This window comes from Papio anubis, chromosome 13 (assembly GCF_008728515.1).
Source record: "Papio anubis isolate 15944 chromosome 13, Panubis1.0, whole genome shotgun sequence".
Taxonomy (NCBI): domain Eukaryota; kingdom Metazoa; phylum Chordata; class Mammalia; order Primates; family Cercopithecidae; genus Papio; species Papio anubis.
In genome coordinates this window covers 77354870-77377791 of record NC_044988.1, presented here as the reverse complement: position 1 = coordinate 77377791, position 22922 = coordinate 77354870, and the positions used below count along the sequence as shown (strand labels likewise).

The 22922-nt window shown below is 40.0% G+C and overlaps 1 pseudogene; it reads left to right on the top strand.

Moving 5' to 3' along the window:
- Positions 1 to 20787: 20787 nt before the first annotated feature.
- On the top strand, positions 20788 to 22703 carry LOC116270120 (annotated as a pseudogene).
- The last annotated feature ends 219 nt before the right edge of the window (positions 22704 to 22922 follow it).

Sequence of the window (22922 nt, the reverse complement as noted above, 5' to 3'; positions counted from 1 at the left end):
ATCAAACTCAACAGCACCCCCAATAATTAAGAAAATTCAGCAAACTCTGCCTGCTCTGATTCAAGAGTCATCAAGCAACTTTCTTATACTTTGACTTCCTAGATAGAAGAACTACCTGTGAGAAGAGACTGGGCTCTTGAGCAAACACAAGCATCTATTTCACTTGATATTCTATTTCACGCTGTAAAGTAATACAGTGGCATAATATAGTGGCATTCAAGGTTTCTATTATTATCATTATTATTATTATTTTGAGATGGAGTTTCGAGCCCAGGCTGGAGTGCAATGGCGTGATCTCAGCTCACTGCAACCTCTGCCTCTCGGCTTCAAGCGATTCTCCTGCCTCAGCCTCCCAATTAGCTGGGATTACAGGAATAGGCCACCATGCCCGGCTAATTTTGTATTTTTAGTAGAGACAGGGTTTCTCTATGTTGGTCTTGAACTCCTGACCTCAGGTGATCCGCCCACCTCAGCCTCCCAAAGTACTGGGATTACAGGCGTGAGCCACCGCACCTGGTCATCAAGGTTTCTATTATTTTTTAAATAGTTTAAAATGAAAGAAGTGAATTCATGAGAAAGAGTTGAAGCAAAGAATGGTACACCTTCCTCCTCTGCGGAGGATATTCAGAATAGTCAACATCCATCAAGCAATTTCAATGGACTCTGACTACACACAAACGGGTCAGCCATGCTGGCATGGTCAGGTTGAATATCGGTGCTGCCTCTCCTATGGTCTACTTTTATTCTCTCAAAATTAGATGAATGAAAGCCTTTTAACTTGGGTCACATTCCTTACCTTCATTGATCTGCTCTTTAAGAGCATATACTGAGATGTTTGCAAACATTGTTATCAGCATCAGTTGTAGGAAATTTGCTTTGGTATTTGGTGTTAAGACTACAATCAATTAGTCTGTGATACACTGATTCATTCATCCAGCAATCATTTGTTGAGCTTCTAACCAGTCGTATCCCTGCACTCTAGGAATCTAAAAATGAAGAATAGTGTGGTCCCTCCCCAGAAAGCTCATACTCCAAAGGAGAGGGACTTTGTCCTTTCTGTTTTTCAATGTTCTTCATGTCAAGTCCTAAATTGGGTGTTACTTTAAAAATACAGCCCCGGGGAAAAAGGAAAAGAAAAACCCAACAAAGTAGAAGTACAATAATCCCCCCAAACACTTTTATATTTAATCAACTTTTAGAGCTTTTGCTGCTCAGAGAATAAGAGCTATAGAATTTTATACTCGTACTTTTGCCACTGCTGGAAAACTCGGAGCCCAGTATGATCCTCCACCATGTCAAGGAGAATTATATTATCCTATGAAGCTCTGAATCTTTCCCTTTTTCTCATTTTTTTGGTTCTGATTTACTACTTTTTAGTGAATTTCCATATGCCTGGCCCTTATTGTAAACAGACTCAAATCCTTTTTGGATAGAGCCTAAAGTTTTATACGTATATATCACTTTATATATATACACATATATATTTATTTATTTATATATTATATATATTCATATATAATATATGTAACTATTATGTAAACATATATATGTGTGTGTTTTAATAAAACATGATTTGGTTTATGACTACATCTTCTGTTTGGACCGGGAAAAAGGAATTCCAGTGCTCATATTATTGAAAAGTTGTAGCCGTCTTTGCTCATCCATGCCTTCTTCTCCGACCTCCTCCCTTTCTCTTTTCATACTGTTTGATGAGCTCTTGAGATTGTTGACTGGAGAACATCAATATACTGAAGGGGTCATCTAGCCAATTTCTAGGAATAAAAATTATGGTTATGGTTTATTGGACCTAATCATACACAGAGACAGTGACGCTCATTCTAATAAATAAATCAGAACTGGAGGTGCCTTAAGAACAAACATTTTTTTCTGACTTTTATTTCTTATTTATTTCTATCTGCAGGATCCAGCATAGAGCATAGTAGAGAAAAATGCTCAGAGAAGTAATGCTGAGTAAATGAGTGTCTGAATGAATGAATGAATCAAATAGTACCTACTCTGACAGTCATATTTGGTCTCAATTCTTGCTTTTTCTGAATATTTTACAGTGATTACCTGCTGCCAAAGCACACAGTTGAAAATTGAAGAAAGATCAACCATAATAGGCATTTTCATATTCTGGATACATGTCTATAGATAGACAAATATATATGTGCATTTGCATATATATATGTATATCTATATCATACAGTTGCTTGCTCTTTCCTGAGGTTAGCCAGGCTACTTCTATGTAGGTATTGCCAGAGAACACACAAAATCACCTCCATAGACCCTTGCATTTTCATTAGTCTGGTTGACCTTTGAACGATGCTGACTCCCATAGAATGGAAAATCAGAGTATACCTTTGACTCACCAGAAACTCAACTACTAATAACATATTGTTGACTGGAAGTCTTACTGATAAACAGTTAATTAACACATATTTTGTATGTTATATGTATTATATACTGTATTTTTACAGTAAAGTAAGCTAGAGAAAAGAACATGTTATTAAGACAATCACGAGGAAGAGAAAATACATCCTCTTCATGCTTATCATCTTCACATTGAGTAGGCTGAGGAGAAGGAAGAGAAAGGATTGGTCTTGCTGTCTCAGTGGCAGCAGAGGCAGAAGAAAATTCACGTGTAAGTGGACCTACATAATTCAAACCTGCATTGTTCAAGGGTCAACTATGCTAATCTCTTATGTGCCATATTCCTGACCCACCCTTCTTCCGGACATGACATGTCTAAGCAGAAGTACTCAGTGTGGAAGCAATAGCACAGCTAGTGATAGATAGGAGGTTTGGTTGAGTCCTGGATTTGTCCGCACTCACCATGACCTCAGTAAGTTACATGGTCTCAACTGCAAAAGGTGAACCATGCAGGACTGACATGTCAATACTACAGGAAGTATAAGTGAAAATGGTTCATGAGCTAGGTGAATATTATCTAACTGGTCCAACTCTGCCACCACATTTGCCTGGATGCTCTGGGCTCTAGGTGTCTTTGCTGTCACTCATGCCTGCTTTCTGCTTCCCCATCATATGCACCAGCTCCATAGGTTTTTCATTTTTCCTTTTTCTTGCACAAGTTGTTGAAGATCAAGAAGGATGGAATTCCTTTTGAGAGAGTCTGCTGGGTGCCAGGCTCTCTGTAAACATATTGTACTATTTGATCCTCATGCAAACTCCAGAGAGTATTATCCTGTTTTGCAGCTAGGAAAAGGAGCTCAATGAGATTAAATAAAGTTCTTAGTAAGAGAAGGGGAAATTTTTTTTAACTCTTCAAAGCCAGTGTCTCTGCTAATTTATCATGAGTCAGGCCATGGACATCCCCACTGCCAGCAATAAGCCTGAAGGCAGAGGAAAAAAATAAATCAGAGGAGAAAATGGGATAGTAACAGGAACACGGCAAGAACTTCCTCTTTTAGTAATAGGATGGATCCTTGAGTTCGTATTCTTTCAAAAATGCCAGAGACAACAGAGAGGCCTTGAACTGGGCTTTAGTGAGTTGGCCTGTTTCTCACTCTGCACAGACTGGGGAGACTGACAACTTGAAGATACCTTTATGGAGAATAAAGGGAAGCTCTAAGCAGCAGGTTCACTCATTGGCGTAATTACTGGAACATTCCTTGCTACCTGGTTCTATAATAAACGGAAGCCTAAGTAAACTTCACCAATTCTGAGTCCTCATTTTTGCAAACCTCCAAGCCAGGAATTTATCTTACTTAGTCTAGTTTGGTTCATATTGTATTGTCCATGGGCTCTAAAAGTGACAAATGTGAATGGTCAGAGGTGTCTGATTTAACTAAGTGCTATCTATGGGCCAGGCACTGGGTTAAGTGTCTTTCATATCAATTATTTCTTCTAACAATCCTGTATGTTAGAAACTATTGTTATCTTGATTTGAGGTCATTTAAGTTTGCTGCTTTTTGGTGTGTCGTTTTGTTTTTGCTGTTATAAATAAGGCTGAAATGACAATCTTTGTTCACATTACAGATCGTTTTCCAGGAAGTGAGACCAGTTACTCAGCCAATTCTTTTGAACAGCTTTAAGACCCTTGAAGCAGATGACCAAACTGCTTTCTGGAGGGTCTGTATCACAGTGGACCCTGAGGTCCGCAGGGTATGTGCTTGCTGGTGTCCCCAAAACCTTGCTGCTACAGTGATGTACAGCAAGGAGATTGTCAGGAGTCTCATTTTAATGAACCTGGCAATAGTCTGGAAATATTCTGGCCTGAGATTCGAAACCTGGTCCTGTTCAGGTATGCTGGGCTCATGCCTAGAATCCAGTACTTTGGAAGGCCAAGGTGTGGGGATCGCTTGAGTCCAAGAGTTCAAGACCAGCCTGAGCAACATAGTGAGACCCCATCTCTCCAAAAACCAAATCAAAACAAAAAATTTTAAAAATAGCCAAGTATGATGGTGCATGCCTGTGGTCCCAACTATTTGAGACGCTGAGGCAGGAGGATCCCTTGAGCCCAGGAGGTTGAGGCTGCAGTGAGCTATGATTGCATCACTGCATCCACCTTGGGTGACAGAATGAGACACTGTCTTAAAAAAAAGTAAAGAAACCTGGTCCCTGCTGTGCCATTGGAGCTGTGTGACATTGGGTTAGTGCTTGTCTGTCTCTGGGCTTCAATTTTCCCAAGTGTGACACATAGGAGGTAGGAAAGATTATCTGGTAGGCATTTTCAGCTCTAATTTTTCTTGATGTTTTGGTGGGAATATAAAGCCTCTTCAGGCAACAGGTATCTCCAAATATAAACAAATTTTCATGTGTTGTCTCCAGTTGTATAATGTATATCATTTGATCAAAGGATATATAATATATATTACATATATCATTTGATCAAATGATATATCATGGCATGGTAGACTCTCAATCAACAACAGTACCTTTTATAGAAGAAAATTTAATGCTTCCCCTCCTCTTATTCTTGTGTAAAGAATAACGAGGTTCCTAAAAGCATTTATAAGTAACTATTAAAAAATTCTGAGCATCCAGAGGCCTTGGGATTCTGGTTTCTCATCCTATGCACGTGCAGTTACAAGCATCTTTCAGCTTAACCTCTCAGCCTGGAGCATCATCCACCCAAGTCCAAGTGTTTTCAGATGTAAAGTGAATTTGAAAGTTCCATGTTGACCCTCCGTGTTGACTAGAGGTACCGTTGCACGGATACAAATCTGTGCCTGACATCATGGGCTGTCCTCAGCGTCTTTGATGTTGCAAAAGTTTACTAATGGCTCTGTCAGTTCAGGGAGCTCTTTGAACTAAACACTGATTGATTAAATAATAAATTCATTCTGTGGGTTTGCATCTGTTCACCACGCATTTATTGATGTGTACTTCCTTGGGTGAAAGTCTTACAGGGATGAATAAGAGTTAATCCCTGTTCTTTGGAGTTCCCAGGCTAGTGGGTGAGAGGCCCAGGTAAACAAATAACTGCAATACAATGTGACAGATGCTATAACAGAAACAGATTCAGTGATCTTTGAGAGGATAGGGGAAGCAGTGATTCATTCTATGGAGAAAAAGAAGTTGAGACAGGCTTCCCAGAAGATGAACATTTAATCTCCATTTTGAAATCTTGAAATCTGGAGCACCTGACACAAAGGCATAGAGGTTTAAAAAAAGAGTTTAGCTTATTTGAGGAAAAACCAGATCGGAAACATGGTATGAAGTAAAACAAATAATGTAAATAGGGACTAGATCATAAAGGGCTTTCAGTGCCAGGGTAAAGGGCTTGGACACCATCCTGTAGATTTGCAATGTCTAATAGGGTAGTCATTAGACATGTGTGACTTTTTAAATAAAAGTAATTGAAAGTAATCTCAATTAAAGTTTCAGTTTCTCAGTTGCATGAAGTATATTTCAAAGCTCAGTATACACTTGGGGCTAGTGGCTGCCATATTGGAGTAGATGAAGAGCATTTCCATCATTGTATAAATTTCTGTGGACAGTGCTTCTACATATGATGTAAAGTGAGTGATGGATTTTATAAGGAAGAAGATGGATTTTTTTTTTATAATGTGGAGACTGGGTTTGAGGTGCATAAAAGCAGGAGCAGGAAAAACACTGAGGAGGTTATTGTCACACTCAAGGCAAGAGATGATGAAGACCAGCATTACAGCAGGGAAGAAATCAAGACCATCTTGCAGCTTGTGAGACAGCAAGAGACCAAAGACCATAGTCATCAATGCAGTTTTCCAATTGGAATGTGACAGGAGTCCAGGAAGACATTAATCTCATCTTTTGTCATCAGTACCCTTTGGCTTGAAGCCTTAATCCCCAAGCTTCTTGGTTAACTCTAGGCATGTGGACAAACTCCCAAGTGCCTAGAGCTCCCTGCAGTCTCCCTGCCCCTGCTTGCCTCGTTTCGATATGCCATTGGGTCTTAACCAGATGAGTATCTCATTTGGCCCATTTCCCACCTAGGATGAATGGAGTTTGGGAAAGGAAGATTATATGACCAACCCAGGCATCTGTTTTGCTCTGAGCATCTGGATTCCATGGTTATAACATGGCAGTGGATACCTCTGAAAGGCAGGGGCAGATTGGATGATAAGATGCAGTTCCTTGTCTCCTCCCTTCCTGCTAAATGTAAACAAATCACTTCCATTAACAGTTGAAAGGAGGAAGGGCTACACCCTGCAGAAGAAGTTGCTGAGGACACTGTAATAAAGAATGTGGACTGTTTCTCCTAGAAATATAAAGATGCTCTCAGGGACAGTCATGATGCTGAGGGCAGTTTATTCATACCCAAGAATATAGGGCCTCCATATGTACTTGAGCCATGTTACTCTGGCTTAACTTGTATGCCATAAACAGTTCTTATTGTCATGGCCTCCTTAACCCCTTCCCTGTTGAACATCTAGAGAAAGAAGGAAATCTTCTGGTGGTGAAGCACTAATTTTCTGAAATCCACTCATCCTTCAGGGCCTAACTCAAGCACTACCTGCCCTGTGAGACCTTCAGATCCTCAGTCCTGCTCAGATGGATATTTCTTTTTTTTTTTTTTTAATACTTTAAGTTCTAGGGTACATGTGCACAACGTGCAGGTTTGTTACATATATATACTTGTGCCACGTTGGTGTGCTGCACCCATCAAATCATCAGCACCCATCAACTCATCATTTACATCAGGTATAACTCCCAGTGCCATCCTTTCCCCCTCCCCACTCCCCATAATAGGCCCTGGTGTGTGATGTTCCCCTTCCAGAGTCCAAGTGATCTCATTGATCAATTCCCACCTATGAGTGAGAACATGCAGTGTTTGGTTTTCTGTTCTTGTGATAGTTTGCTGAGAATGATGGTTTCCAGCTGCATCCATGTCCCTACAAAGGACACAAACTCATCCTTTTTTATGGCTGCATAGTATTCCATGGTGTATATGTGCCACATTTTCTTAATCCAGTCTGTCACTGATGGACATTTGGGTTGATTCCAAGTCTTTGCTATTGTGAATAGTGCCACAATAAACATACGTGTGCATGTGTCTTTATAGCAGCATGATTTATAATCCTTTGGGTATATACCCAGTAATGGGATGGCTGGGTCATATGGTACTTCTAGTTCTAGATCCTTGAGGAATGGCCATACTGTTTTCCACAATAGTTGAACCAGTTTATAATCCCACCAACAGTGTAAAAGTGTTCCTATTTCTCCACATCCTCTCCAGCATCTGTTGTTTCCTGACTTTTCATGATTGCCATTCTAACTGGTGTGAGATGGTATCTCATTGTGGTTTTGATTTGCATTTCTCTGATGGCCAGTGATGATGAGCATTTTTTCATGTATCTCTTGGCTGTATGCATGTCTTCTTTTGAGAAATGTCTGCTCATATCCTTTGCCCACTTTTTGATGGGGTTGTTGGTTTTTTTCTCGTAAATTTGTTTGAGTTCTTTGTAGGTTCTGGATATTAGCCCTTTGTCAGATGAGTAGATTGCAAAAATGTTCTCCCATTCTGTAGGTTGTCTGTTCACTCTGATGGTAGTTTCTTTTTCTGTGCAGAAGCTCTTTAGTTTAATTAGATCCCATTTGTCAATTTTGGCTTCTGTTGCCATTGCTTTTGGTGTTTTAGACATGAAGTCCTTGCCCATGCCTATGTCCTGAATGGTATTACCTAGGTTTTCCTCTAGTGTTTTTATGGTTTTAGGTCTAACATTTAAGTCTCTAATCCATCTTGAATTAATTTTCGTATACGGAATAAGGAAAGGATCCAGTTTCAACTTTTTACTTATGGCTAGCCTATTTTCCCAGCACCATTTATTAAATAGGGAATCCTTTCCCAATTTCTTGTTTTTCTCAGGTTTGTCAAAGATCAGATGGCTGTAGATGTGTGGTATTATTTCTGAGGGCTCTGTTCTGTTCCATTGGTCTACATCTCTGTTTTGGTACCAGTACCATGCTGTTTTGGTTACTGTAGCCTTGTAGTATAGTTTGAAGTCAGGTAGCGTGATGCCTCCAGCTTTGTTCTTTTGACTTAGGATTGTCTTGGCAATGCGGGCTCTTTTTTGGTTCCATATAAAGCAGTTTTTTCCAATTCTTGAAGAAAGTCATTGGTAGCTTGATGGGAATGGCATTGAATCTATAAATTACCTTGGGCGGTATGGCCATTTTCACGATATTGATTCTTGGGCAGTATGGCCATTTTCACGATATTGATTCTTCCTATCCATGAGTATGGTATGTTCTTCCATTTGTTTGTGTCCTCTTTTATTTCACTGAGCAGTGGTTTGTAGTTCTCCTTGAAGAGGTCCTTTACATCCCTTGTAAGTTGGATTCCTAGGCATTTTATTCTCTTTGAAGCAATTGTGAATGGAAGTTCATTCATGATTTGGCTCTCTGTTTGTCTGTTACTGGTGTATAAGAATGCTTGTGATTTTTGCACATTGATTTTGTATCCTGAAACTTATTTCACACAAACTTCCGTTTGGCACACATCAACTGTAGTTAGATGATTATGTTACTGCCTGTCTCTCTACATAATAAGCATTGCTGAGCAGGGTTTGGCCTAAGTCAGTTTTGCATCAAAAGGACCTGCACAGAATTCCATTCTGTAAAGGTTCACTAAGTTGTATAAATGATGACACATAGTCTCCATTACATCTAAGGAGAGGCAAATCAGAAAAAGTCTAGGAAAGCGTCACAGAAGAATCTAGGAAAGAAAATATCCATTTATTTTATGGGTTTTGTCTTGCATTCATATACTCATTCTTTCCTTCATGCATTCATTCCATTGTTGCACAAATATTTACTGAGTCCCCACTGATGATCAAGAAATTAGCAAACATGGTAGAAGAGGCAAAGCTTAAGTAAAATTCTCAAACATACTTCGGAATTGCCAGACCTCTAAGTACTTAGTTAAAGAGAAGAGAAAAGGAGATAATATTTAATATTTAAGTCCACTGTGAGACTGATTCTGCTAGAGGGATGTACCAAGTTCAGGCGAAGGGAATCAGGGAGAACTCATTCTGTTAAATGAAGAGAGTAGACTCTAGACTTCAAATCCTGGCTCCATAATTAGCAGCTGCCTTGGGCAGTTCATCTCTCAGAGCCTCAACATCATCATCTATAAAACGGACCTGGTCGTTGTGGGGGAAAGCATGATGATGTTTACAATTGTCTTGGTACAATATTTGGAATAGAGCAAGTGCTATTTTTCAGGCCATTATATTTGTCAGCCTAAATGATCAGGCCCATTTTTAACTCGTCTTTGTGTGGGAAGACAGACCAATGTGAAGAACTTCCAGCAAAAGCCAAAACTCAGATGTCTCTGACAATGTATTTTAGATGACTCAGCATTTGAGCAGACATCTTTCAAATACACATTCTCCTAAATTTGTCTTCCAGAAGAGCAAACAAGATAAATCTGATTATGCACTTTCCTACAAGACAGAAAAATGTGAGTAATCAGACAGAAATGTAACTATTTGGGGCTGGAATTCGTGAGCTCTATTTCATAAGCATCATTGTAAACACATTCATTGAGATACAAAATTCTAAAGGGGCTGTAGAAATCTACTGAAGATAGCAAGTTGACACATTCCATGGAAAGCACATTTATACCTAAATCACGATTATGATTACTATTGTCATCAGGCAATGAGGAGTTAGTAGTATCATGACTGCAGAAGATGGTTATGATGTTTACAGTGTTTGTCAAAACAGGAAACAGATGCTACTGCCAAAACTAATTTAAATCCTAAGAAAGACAGACAATGAAACTCAGAGATACTAACCAATAAGCAATGCTACTATCGTTCTGTAGAGTAAGGAAAGGACTGTCTGGTTTATATGCCCACAGACTCCTCCCTTTACTCAGAATAAGAACCAAGGATAAGCCGTGTGAAGTTTTAATGATTATCTCAAAGAGGCAGACCAAGGCCATTAGTGGAAGAAGGGAAGAAAGATTCCTCACTGGCCTCTCTCTCCTCAGGTCTTCTTGCTCCTTGTTAATTGAGAACAAACATCCTAGATAGTCAATAATCTCTATGTATTTTTAAAAGCCTAATTTCTAATCTACTGATTAAGACCAATCAACTTTCTCAAACATACTTGGGAATTGCCAGGCCTCTAAGTACTTATTTAAAGAGAAGAGAAAAGGAGATAATATTTAATGAACCTTCGCTTCAAGACGATGGAATTTTCTTTATATTTCATTCAAAAAATCAAAAACCTTTTTAAAAAAATGGTATGTTGAGAAAAACAATGGTAAATGTTTACATTAACCCAGATTTCCTTGATTTTAGATTGTAAAAATCTAACTTGAAAGAGTTCAAATAGAATATCTTGGCTTATAAAACCATGAGAAAGAAATAGCTTTAGGAATAATTTGAAGGTAGGAAACATATTTTATTTCTCTCTGTATTCCTAGTTCCTTCTTCAGCGTATCATTCTGGACTAGCCTTTCAAGGCAGGATATTCTTTTTTTAATTTAATTTATTTTAAGTTCCAGGGTACATGTACAGGATGTGCACGTTTGTTTCATAGGATAATGTTTGCCGTCGTGGTTTGCTGAACCTATCAACAGGATATTCTTAATATTGTGACTGAATCTACATTCTGAACGTTTCTTTTTCCATTTGCTTCTGGGATGTTTCTAATCAATGGCCCTAGACAACTAGTCCACTTTGTTTATTTATTTATTTGTTTATTTATTTTTTGAGATGGAGTCTTGCTCTGTCGCCCAGGTTGGAGTGCAGTGGCTCAATCTCTGCTCACTGCAAGCTCCACCTCCTGGGTTCATGCCTTTCTCCTGCCTCAGCCTCCCTAGTAGCTGGGACTACAGCCACCCGCCATCATGTCTGATTAATTTTTTTTTTTTTGTATTTTTTTAGTAGAGACGGGGTTTCACTGTGTTAGCCAGATTGGTCTTGATCTCCTGACCTCATGATCCACCCACCTTGGCCTCCCAAAGTGCTAGAACTAGTCCACTTTCTTCAAATCAATGGTTAAGTCTCTAAATCTCTTCTTCCAAAATTGCCCCCTCTGCCTAAGCATTTCCTTGCTCAAAAAACTCACTCTCTTTCAGGGTGTTTAATTAATTTCCTGAAATATGTTAGAACCCCTTTATTTCTTTAGCTCACTTAGTTCTTTTTCTTAAATATACATATTTTTCTATGGTACTATCGTGCATCTGATCATTCAGACTAGAGATTTCAATGCTGTTTATTCTCACATCTTCAGTTTGATTTGATTCAACCAAAATTTGCTGAACATTTCTTGAGTATATGGAACTCTGATTCAGGGGACACAGTGGAGTACAGTATAGTCACTGCTGTCAAGATTTTTTGCTATAAATTGTGGCAAAAACATACTTGTAAAATCATATGTACTTTGGAATAAAACAGAAATGTATATGAATGGAGGAAGTGAACAGGTGTTCTCCTAGGTACTGGGAATACAGGAATAAAATATTGTCAGTATTCTCAGTGAGCTCCAAGATTAGCAGGAATCACAAAATTATTGTTCATCATAATAAACATATTAATATAACACTTATAGTATAATAACACATATCAATAATATAATAATAATGTATTAATATGTTAAATTATATACTAATCTCAATGAATATGTTAAATTATACACTAATAATGTACTGATATTATTGTATACTATATTAATATTATTGTATAATATCAAAATACATTATTTGTCATAAAATTGTGATTGAGACCATAACTATATAACATATTTTTATATTAGTAAATGTATTATATTTATAATCTTGTAAATACAATACTTGTGTTTATATAATCTCATACATATAACACTTGTATTTATATATATTTATATGAAACTCTACATATAATGTAAGAGAGGCAGTGGTCAGTTTTAGCCTGGTGATGTGGGAAGGGGCTTCGAAAGTCAGCCAAGTCTGTCACTTCTCCTTTCAGACATTCTGTCACCCTTATCCTTGCCACCACCTCAAATCTCCTCCACCCCTCATAGCTTGCTTCCTATAGCTGACTCCTGCTATTTACTTAGTTCAAAGAAAAGAAAAAGAAAAAACTCTAAGACAGGCTGATGGCAGGCCTTGTGATAGCATCTGAGTGCCAATGCAAATGTCCACATTTTCTCTGAGTTATTACCCTGAGAGTAAAATATATGCAGAGGGACAGACTCTCTCCTGGCCAGAGGGAGCGCAGTTCGGCCCTAAGCCCTTTCTGATGGGAACAGGGAACGCTGAGGCTGCCGCTGCGGGAACCAAAGGGGTGGGTCTCCTGTGTCTGGATCATTTGGCCTGAATTTTACATTCCCCAGGAGTTTAGTATGTCAGGGCTGGGCAGGGTTGAGAGAGGCCATTAGGACAACATTCTCTTGTTTTCTTTTAATTTCCTCAGAGGAGAAGGGTTTACAATTTTGTTCAAAACGTTTTCTATTCTCTCAATATCATTTACAGCAGGCAGTCCTTCTTTAATGGTGCAGGTGGAACAACTTTTTTGTTGTGCTGGACTCTGCCTTGATTTGCAGGGTTTTTATCATTCTTGATCCCTGCCACTAAATGCAAGTAGTACCCCCACCTGCAACTAAGGCAGCCAGAAATGCTCTATACATTTCCAAACATACACCTCCAGGGGAACAATTCCATCCAAAATTAAGAACCACTGAATGATGTCATCAAATCTGCTTTTAGTTGAGTCTGAATTATTGATTCATTAATTTAAACCATGCAAGAAGCACAGCACCTAAACCTCTTTGTGCACTTTTTATTGTCTTGCACTGTGAAGGCTACAGAGAGGAATAAGACATCTCCTGGGATCTTACTCCAAGTAAAAAGAAAAGATGAACACAAATGCTAATATTTGTTGATTTATTCATAATCATTCATTTGAATATATATACCAAATATCTATGTACTCTGTGTCAGAGTCTGTGATTCAGACACTCTCCCCCATATATAAGACAGAAGGGGGTACAAATACCATATGAGTTCAGAAGAACAGGAGAGCGTTCTGGTACGAGATCTGGAAGGTTCCCGGAAGTAACATTTCAGGCAGTACTTGGAAGGATTTGGATAGCTAGATGGGTGGTGTCCGGGAGAAAAAACTCCAGGTGCGAAAGCCATATGAGGAAGTGAGATGCCAGGTAACCTACTTTGACTGGAGTGACAAGTGAGAACAGTGAGTGTGACAAAGGCATCTAGAAAGCTGGGAATAAAAGACTCGCACTCTTGGGGAGTTTAGTTTCCCTTCTAGTAGCCATTGAAGGGATTTCAAAGGGCATATTCATCCCAGATCCAGAGGCTGTCACATACTTGAAAACACGTCTCAGGCTCTACACCCTATACTCTACACCCAAGCACACGAACATGCATACACACTCATACCGCTCCTTCCCCCTTTCCAGGTAAAATAGACTTTGTCCATTCATTCTCACAAACACCACTTTCCAGTAAAAGGGGAGAAGCTAGAGATGTGCAGATAGGTTTTATTCAATAGGTTTTATTGGTATAGGTTTTATGCCAATCTGCTGTGACTGGTGGAAGTGGGATTGACTGTGTTTAATCCACTCCAGCTCCCCATTGGTTCAACACTTCCTGATGCCTACCATTCTCTTATTCCTTGGCTCTCTCCAGGTTGCAAGTCCTTTGCTGACCTTCAAGGCCTCTCATTACCTGGCCTGGACCTACTTCCCCAGCCTCTTCTTCTGTACCGGCCCTCACCATGTACCTCACCCCAGCCATCCTGAGCGGCACTGTTTTATTTCACTCTCCTCTGCCCAATTTTCATGACTAGTTCCCAGCCTTTCGGTTCTCAATTCACACCCCACCTCTCCCCAGGGCCCTTTCTAAAACCTCAAGCATCAGTTAAATGCCACCCACTTCCCACTCCCCACCTCCTTATGGATTCCTTTCAAGCCAGATTCCAGCCCACGTGATACTCTTTGAAACTATTCCAGCTCTTTTTCTCTTTTAACATTTATTGTCTGAGTTATTTATCTGCCTGCATAGCACCCACAGTTGTTATAATAAGTTTCTTTTTTATGTATTAACATATACTCCCATGGCTCTCCAACCATGCTGACTGTTTTCCAGTTCCATTCTGCCCCAGGCCCTTTGCGCCTTTTTCCCTGTGCCCCAGATGCAGTCCTCACCTTCACTTCCTGCTCCCCAACCCTTGCCCTAACCATCCCTCACTAAACTATTCCCCACTCTTCTTCTGGGTCTCAGCCCAATAATTATTTTTTTCAGAAAGCCAGGTTTCTCTGATCCATATATGTCAATTTCACAAGTTATCCATTTAATTGCACCAGTCTCTGCTCTTTTACATTTATTTGGGTAATTTACTGATGAGGTATAGCTGCTCTAAAAAAGTTGTAAGCTTAAGAAGGCAAGATACTATGTTTATTTTTGCTCACCATTGTCACTGCTTTAACATCCAGTAAAGCACCTGGCACGTAACTGTTCCAGGGGCCCAGTAGCTATTTGTTGCTAAATATATATGTGAATGAATAGGTTGGCGTCATGTGGTATGGGACCTCATATACCGTGCCATGGGATTTCCATGACCTCTAGCTACAGTGATGGATGAATAACAACAACAACAAAAAAATGCAGCTAAAATAGCATTTTAATTTCAGCTTCTCCTTAGCCTGGAAGGTTTTAGTAAAGAAAATGTGACCATTTTCTTAAGACTAGATATTGAAAGTGGTGGTTTTAACAGTTTTGTTTATCTTCAACATTGAGATTTTTTGTGTGCATGAGACCTTACACTAAGGCTTGGCTCCCAAAGGATGCTGTCACTGACTCATCGAGAAGAGATTTTAAAATGTGGTTTCTAATCAAATCATCTGTAGAGCTATCAGGTGCTTCCTATGAATTCTGTGGTAATTAAGATACTGCCGTGAGATATCAGTCATTAGGAGCTTTTCTCATAATCGCATCAGTTGTCCTGAAAATAAAGTCTCTTAAGCCACTACTCAGGCACACTGATTTAAGAAAGCTAATGACCTGGGGCCACAGTTAGGATTTCATAGTGATGGAATGCATTCTGGTAACTCCTTTGCTCTGGAGACCAGAGAATGAGTTTACGATTCTTAAGATCAGGACATGGTTGTGCATATTTCTGAACCTGGAAACAAAACAGAGTATTAGTCAATTGAACTCCATATCCAGAATCCACCTCCATACCAGTCTCTTAAAGGCCCCGAGCCACAAGAACAAGTGAAAAATTTAGAAAGTCAGCATTCAGTTCTCCATTCAAGCTGCTAAGCAGGCTGTTACCCCCTTGCCGTCTTATCCAGCACAGGGCAGAAGAGGCTAGATTTCAACTGTGGCCTTCAACCAAGAACAGAGGATTCCAGTCAGAAGGAGAGGTATTCCTCTCTGCAAAGCAGCAGGAACAGGGCCCAGGGAAATGCCAACATCAGAACAAGCAAACAGACCAACCAGGCACAGTTCCTCCTTCTCGTGCCACAACGTCCAGGATAAGATCTTCTGTATCTCTCTGGCTTCCTTCTCTCCTGTCTCTCTGCTCTGCCTATGGTATATATATAATTTTACTTCTCAGCAATATCCTCATAAGCATCTTTTCTTCCAGAGTGAAGCCCACAGACTTCATTCTCCTGTATTTATCAGGATTAAACATCCTGTGCTTTCTTCTCTGTACGCTTCTGAGTCCCCTACTCCCCACGACATACACACACCATGCAAATAATTCTCCTTGTTATATCTGACTTCTTGGAGACACTCTTCAGCCATAAAATAACGAATGGCTGTTAATGGGATGATAGACATCCACTGTGCTGTGACAGATGGAAGGATTGGCCCTTCCAGGCTGACACTATTGCGTACTCCCTCCAAGCCAACCTCAGGGTAGTCAAGAGTGATAGTTTTTGAAATAGAGATTCTATCTTTTCACCGCCTCCTCCCATTTAACAATCTTGGATGTCTCCACAAAGCCTAAATAACAAAACCAACTCCTTATGAGCATTCGTTGACCTTCATGCCCTCTGTCCAGTGTTACCTTCCATCATTCTCCCTGGGGCTCCCATTCCATACTTTCACACATCAGCTCTCCTCATGTGGCTGTCACAGCAACATTCTCCATGTCTCTCTGCCTTGCCAGGGCTGTTCTGTCCAGCTTACATAAGTTTACCCTTGCACACCTCCACCTGGAAAACAATGCCTTCCAGAAACATGTTTTAAACCCCTTCCCTTCCCTTCTTCCCAACCCACTCCCAGATATGGGAATTGCTTTCCCTATGCTCTCTTAGCTTCTGATTACACTTATCTTTCATTTCTAAACTTCTAGATTAGGAGACCCTGGAGTATCAGATATAAATGAAGGGTCTGAGAGCCAAAACGAAATTATCATAGGGGGAAAGGGAGATGAACCATATATGGTCACACTAGCCATCAAGTGTGGATGAAATGGGAGTGTGAGGAACAGTACCTACAGTCAAGGTCATATGTAAGAGTATGGACAGAGGTTCAATCCAAGGGGCCATAGACAGGCAGAAACCAGACACATTGGAGCTAGATAAGAAGGGGGAACTGTACAAAATCATATCAGAATGTAGAGAAGGGAAGAAAACAATTGTGTTTGGAGGAGTTGGTTAAGTCAGCTTTCACCAAACCAAAAAGACGACATTTCAATGGAATTTTGATAAATTTATATTTGTCAGTCTCAAAAGGAAGAAAGGGTATCTCAAGCCCCTGTCATCAATGTTCCCAGCAGCCAGGGAGATAAATGGATGATCACAGCAGACAGTGAGGAAGTAGCAGCTCTGTTTATTTTCTGTAGAAATGTTATCGCTGCAATTTGCAATTTTGAAAACCATTCGTAATTTGTCAGCAGATTATATGGAAATAATGATAAAAATTATCTAGGGTTTTCCTTCAAGCTGATTCAACCTTATGGCATACTTAAGCTCATGGAGTCAGGAAAATTTATAAATTCTGATTCCAAAATCATGAGGACCCTATTGGGTCATTGTGTTATAATGATAAGTCTACTATTTATACAGAGATTTGCATTTTGTTGTAAGAACAAAACAACTGGCACCTTCTGTGTGTTTGTAAGTTTTCTCCAATGCGTTATCCTATTTAATCCTTACAGCAATTTTGTAGCTAGGTCCTGATGTTACCCACATTTTACAGATAATGAAACTGAGGCATAGAGAAGATACATAACTCAGCCAAGACCATAACACAAGTGTTTGAAACTAGGCAAGTTGACACCAAAAACTCAAGTTGTTGTTTTTCGATTGAATGCCCTCCAGCACTTCTAAATGAGGAAAGGGCAGATTTTGTGAAGGGAGTTCTTTGGGGGGAACTGTTCCATTGAGTTCTTTTCAACTCCAGACGAGTGAGGGGGACTTCAGTAGGACCACTGCGGAGCTTTGAGTTGTGTTCCCTGCAGTTGTTTGATGTAGAAATTGGTATCCCACGTTTTCCCACATGCCTGGGAATTCTAGAGAGTGAGAAATAAAGGGGCAGAGCCAGGAGAGAATATTTGCTGTTATCAGTCTGCTTTCTCAGGTTGTTGGAACAACGGATTTGTGGGTATTTTTTGTGGCCTAGTTGTGGGCCATGTGCAGGAGAAAAGCCTGTGTGTGTGTGTGTGTGGTGGGGGGGAAGTGTATCTTTCAACATCTTCAGTAGTGTCATCTTGAGGTAGGGAAGGAAGTGGTGGTGGTAGTTGGGGAGATGGATATCTCTGCAATCCTAAGACTGAGGAAAGAATTGAAAGAGACCAGCTAGAATAGTGGTACATCCACTCCTGTCCAGGAACTGAAGGATAGAAGGGCCTAGGAGGGACCCTTCAAAGAACCCACAAAAATGCCCAGTAAAAAAGAGTGAGCCGTAGGCATTTTCCTGATCCAGAGAGCTCAGAATCAGCTGAGAATATAATTCATTCCAAAAATACTTACCTGTCTTTATCCCTCCTCTGTCTTCCTCCTCAACCTGAGAACTTGGGGGAAATCAAAACAGAAACCAGCAGGGGGATTGAAGGCCAGAATGCCCCAGGTGAAGGACAGATGGAGAAATGAAGAATCTAGCCATGCCCTTCATGCCATTGCTGGCTTCAAAGCCAAAGAGCTCAAAATAAGAGTGGGGGAAGGCTGGACACTAACCCAGATTTGGCATTGTGATTCATTTCTGGCAGTAGACACATTTGAATATCAGCATTGAGATTATGATTTCAAAGGGCCTGTTACACGCTGACCTGTGAGGAAGTGAACAATGAGAGCTGACTGGGGCAGAAGATTATCCCATTGAATAGTTGTTTTTTTGTGTGTGTTTTTTTTTTTTTGAGACGGAGTCTTGCTTTGTCGCCCAGGCTGGAGTGCAGTGGTGTGATCTTGGCTCACTGCAAGCTCTGCCTCCCGGGTTCATGCCATTCTCCTGCCTCAGCCTCCCAAGTGTAGCTGGGACTACAGGCACCCGCCACAATGCCTGGCTAATTTTTTGTAGTTTTAGTAGAGATGGAGTTTCATCATGTTAGCCAGGATGGTCTCGATCTCCTGACCTCGTGATCCACCCGCCTTGGCCTCCCAAAGTGCTGTGGTAACAGGTGTGAGCCACCATACCTGGCCCCATTGAATAGTTTTTAAAGGTAGAGTAGGAATCACAAATAAAACTGCATTACCTATGAAGCAGCCTCAGAAGTTTTACTACCCAAAACTCCACTTTAAAAACACTCCTGGTAGAAATGAGCAGATAAAAACAAAACTAAATACAGGAGGGAACTTGAAGAGGTATAGAAGGGAGTGATCAAGTTACTTAATAAAGTTGTTGTCTTTTTTTTTTTAAGACAAGCACTAAAGAAAACAAAAGAAAAATAGAATTATAATTTTAGACAAGTCACAGCAGAGTTGGGGCTGAGGGTAGGATTAAAGATAAAAGCAACATGAGAACATGCTGCACAACCTGTATTTTTATGAAAGACATAAATAGTAATACATTTAAAATACTATTAGCATATGTAAACATTGATATTAACAATGTAAGCTGGAAAAGGGAAAGAGAAAAAAGAAACAACAGATGTTTCGCATTGAATAAATCAAACTTTGTATTTAAGAGTTTAAGTGTATTTTATTATCAAAAGCTTTCATAATAGAAAGCACACAAGAATGTAGTATTACAGTAATTAAAATAGATGTAAATGGTTAAGCTCACCAATTAAAAGACAGAGTCTCAGTTGAGATTTTTTAAAACACAAATTGTGTGGTCAACAGACACACAAATCAAAAGGATACAAGAAAATTTCAAAATCTAAGGATGGGAAAGAAGTATCAGGCCAATATGAAGCAAGGGAAATCTGGAATAACAGTCTTAAAAACTATAGGGAAACAGTATCTTAAAGAAAAATATTCTAAACCAACAGAGCAAGATAAAAGGTCCATCATGAGCACGTATGCCTCTAAAATGTAGCCTCCAAATACATATATATAATTTATAAAACTGTGAGAAGTAGTAGATATAGCAGCAATTATAATTAGAGATTTTTAAACACCTCTCTTTAAAAACACAACAGATCAAATACCCAAAAATCAATAGGTGATTACCTGATCTGAATAATATAAGTTCACTAGCCAATTAAGAATATATCTTATACTTAAATAAGATTTTGGAGGGGAATGAACGTAAGTTTTAACATCAGATAATCTATAAAAATAATTTATCTGTATCAATATATAAAAGAAAACTGCATATGATTACCTGATGCATGAAGAAAATCATGTGATAAGTTCAATGTCTACTTCTGATCACAAGAGAAAACAAAAACAAACATGAATTTCAGCAACCAAGGATAAAGATTTCATATCAACAATCTATTGCAAACATCACACTCAATGGAGAAACTTTAGATACATTCTCTTGAAGATCACATAGAGATGAAGGATGTCTCCCATCACTGCTACTTTTAAGACAGAGTAGAGTTTCAGAATTGAGGCAGGACCTTTCAAAAGATGATCAACTGATATTCAAGAGGGAAAAGGCTCATTCGTGGAAGAGCCAATGAGATGCAAGAAAGGGATCCTTGAGCATCACTTTACTGATGATCAAGAGTCCTCATGTCCTTCACTGGTTCTGCATTAACTGATAACAGAAAGTGCCTCATGAAGGAGCCAAGTCAAAAGGGAATGAGGGTGAAGGTGTGTGGACACTCACTCTTGGCCGGGGGCTTCACCTTCATTACCTCATGCAGTCCTCTCAATAACTCTGCCAGGGAATGGCTATGATTTAATCCATTCCACAGACAAAAAAAAAAAATTGAGATCAGGAAGATTAAGAAATTTATCTCCGGTCTGCACAGGCCTCAGAGGCACCCACCCTGCCTGAGGAGAGGGAGGTCATCATGTGAAGCTGCAGCAGCCACTGCCCCTTCTATAAGGTCTAAGGGCTGGGCTGCAGCCATGTGCTACTGCTGGCAGGAACAGAAGGATCGAGTCATATTTGTGACCAAAGAAGACCACAAAACTCCAAGCAATGCAGAGCTGGTGGCTGATGACCCCAGTGATCCCTCCCTAGGAGGAGCATGGATCGATGCTGCCAAATGGGGACCTTAACTGGCACTGCCTCTTCCTTGGGGGAATGGCCAACGGCTCCTAGAGGGAACAGCTCAAGGCAGCCTTTTCCTGCTTTCACCATAACATGAGTAGGTCAAGGGATCAGACTGTGTAGACCAGTTCTGAGCCATTCAGGAAGGCAGGCAGGAAGGCAGGCAGGAATCTCTATCCCCAAGAAGGGGTGGAAGAGGTAGAGGAGAAGCCAGCAGAACATGTAGAAGAAACAGTTCCCAATGAGGCCACTGCAACCAAAGAAGAGGAAGGGTCAAGTTAATGAAGGCCACACAGCTGTGGGCTCCAGTCCTTTCACTTCAGAGTAATACAAATCTTTTGCAAAAGACCTTTTAGTCACCCTCCAAGAGAACCTCTTTCCTTCTGTTGTCCTGTGCACTGTAATATACAAAATCGCTTATTTTGATGATCAGAGGTTTTGGCCTCTTGACATATACACTGAAAAAAATGGGAGTAGTAAGTGTGCGTGTCCTACCTAAACCTGTCAGAAAATGTAGCCACCACTTTTGAATTCTTTCTCAGATTGCCCTGAATTTGTGCCACTTTTAAATAATGTGCTGATTTTCAGCAACTAGAAGTCATTATCCAGGAATGTTCCTTGTGTGTGAGCAGATTTATTCTCCTTCATTATATCCCATTTAGTAGACTGTATATCCCTTTGCAAAGTAATGCAAGTAATAGAAACACAAATATCTTCCTTTAAAAATGCTAGACTGGGGCCCTGTGTACTAGAAGAGGCCAGATGTTCAAATACATCTTTCCCCAAACCCATACTGACCTTGTGTATATGAGCAGGTATTGTACTTCATTCCTGATGCATTCTGGTTTCCATGTTGGCATTGAGTTCCTGGTTTTCTGTGTTTGGATGGTAAAAATTTGGACCCTCCCAATCATAGCCCCTTTCTAAGTGAAGGGAAAGTCTGGTTTTTGCTGTTCCTTGTTATTCTGAAAGACTTGGTTTGGGGCCCATGTTCACACTGGCTCTCAGTCTGGTCAGATGCAGTGTTCTTGATAGGTGGGGACCCAATTATTACCAGAGTAGCAACCAAGAGAAAAAAAAAGTTGTGAATTAAGTATTCAGTTAAAAGGAACATGATTTTTACCTGGAAAAAAAAAAAACCCGTAATTTCTCTAAGATCAAGGGACAGGACTAAGGGGGCAGATGAGATTAGGACTCAAATTGGCCTGACCCTTGCTTGGTTCATAACAATAAACTGCCTTGTGGAAATAAAGCATTGTCACAGTGAGAAAGGCAATGAGGAATGGAAAATGGTTAAGTAGAAATAAAAAGAGAAAAAAGACTAATACAGATGGTGGGCTACCTCCCTGCTCCCCTAACATACCTGACAGAAATCAAAGGTTTCAACCACTGGAGCACACACTCAGGGTCATTATCTTTTCATTATTACTATCATTATTATTATTTCAGGGATCCCTTTCTTGAAGGAAGTCTGCTCCACAGCAGATAGGCTATCACACAGTTCTAGGTATGTTCCTTACAAATCTAGGAACCCACAAGGTCCAATTCCAGATCAATTTCACTTCCAAGGAAATGCCTCTCTGACAATTCAAAGCAACTATGGCCAGGCGCCATAATCCTGTAATCCCAGAACTTTGGGAGGCTGAGGTGGCAGATCACTTGAGGTCTGGAGTTCGAGACCAACCTGCCCAATATGATGAAACCCCATCTCTACTAAAAATACAAAAATTAGCAGTGTGTGTTCGTCTTCACCTGTAGTCTCAGCTACTTGGGTGGCTGAGGCAGGAGAATCACTTGAACCTGGGAGGGGGAGGTTGCAGCGAGCTGAGACTGTGCCACTGAACTCCAGCCTGGGTGATGGAATGAGGGTCTATCTCAGAGAGAAAAAAAAAAAAAGAAAAGC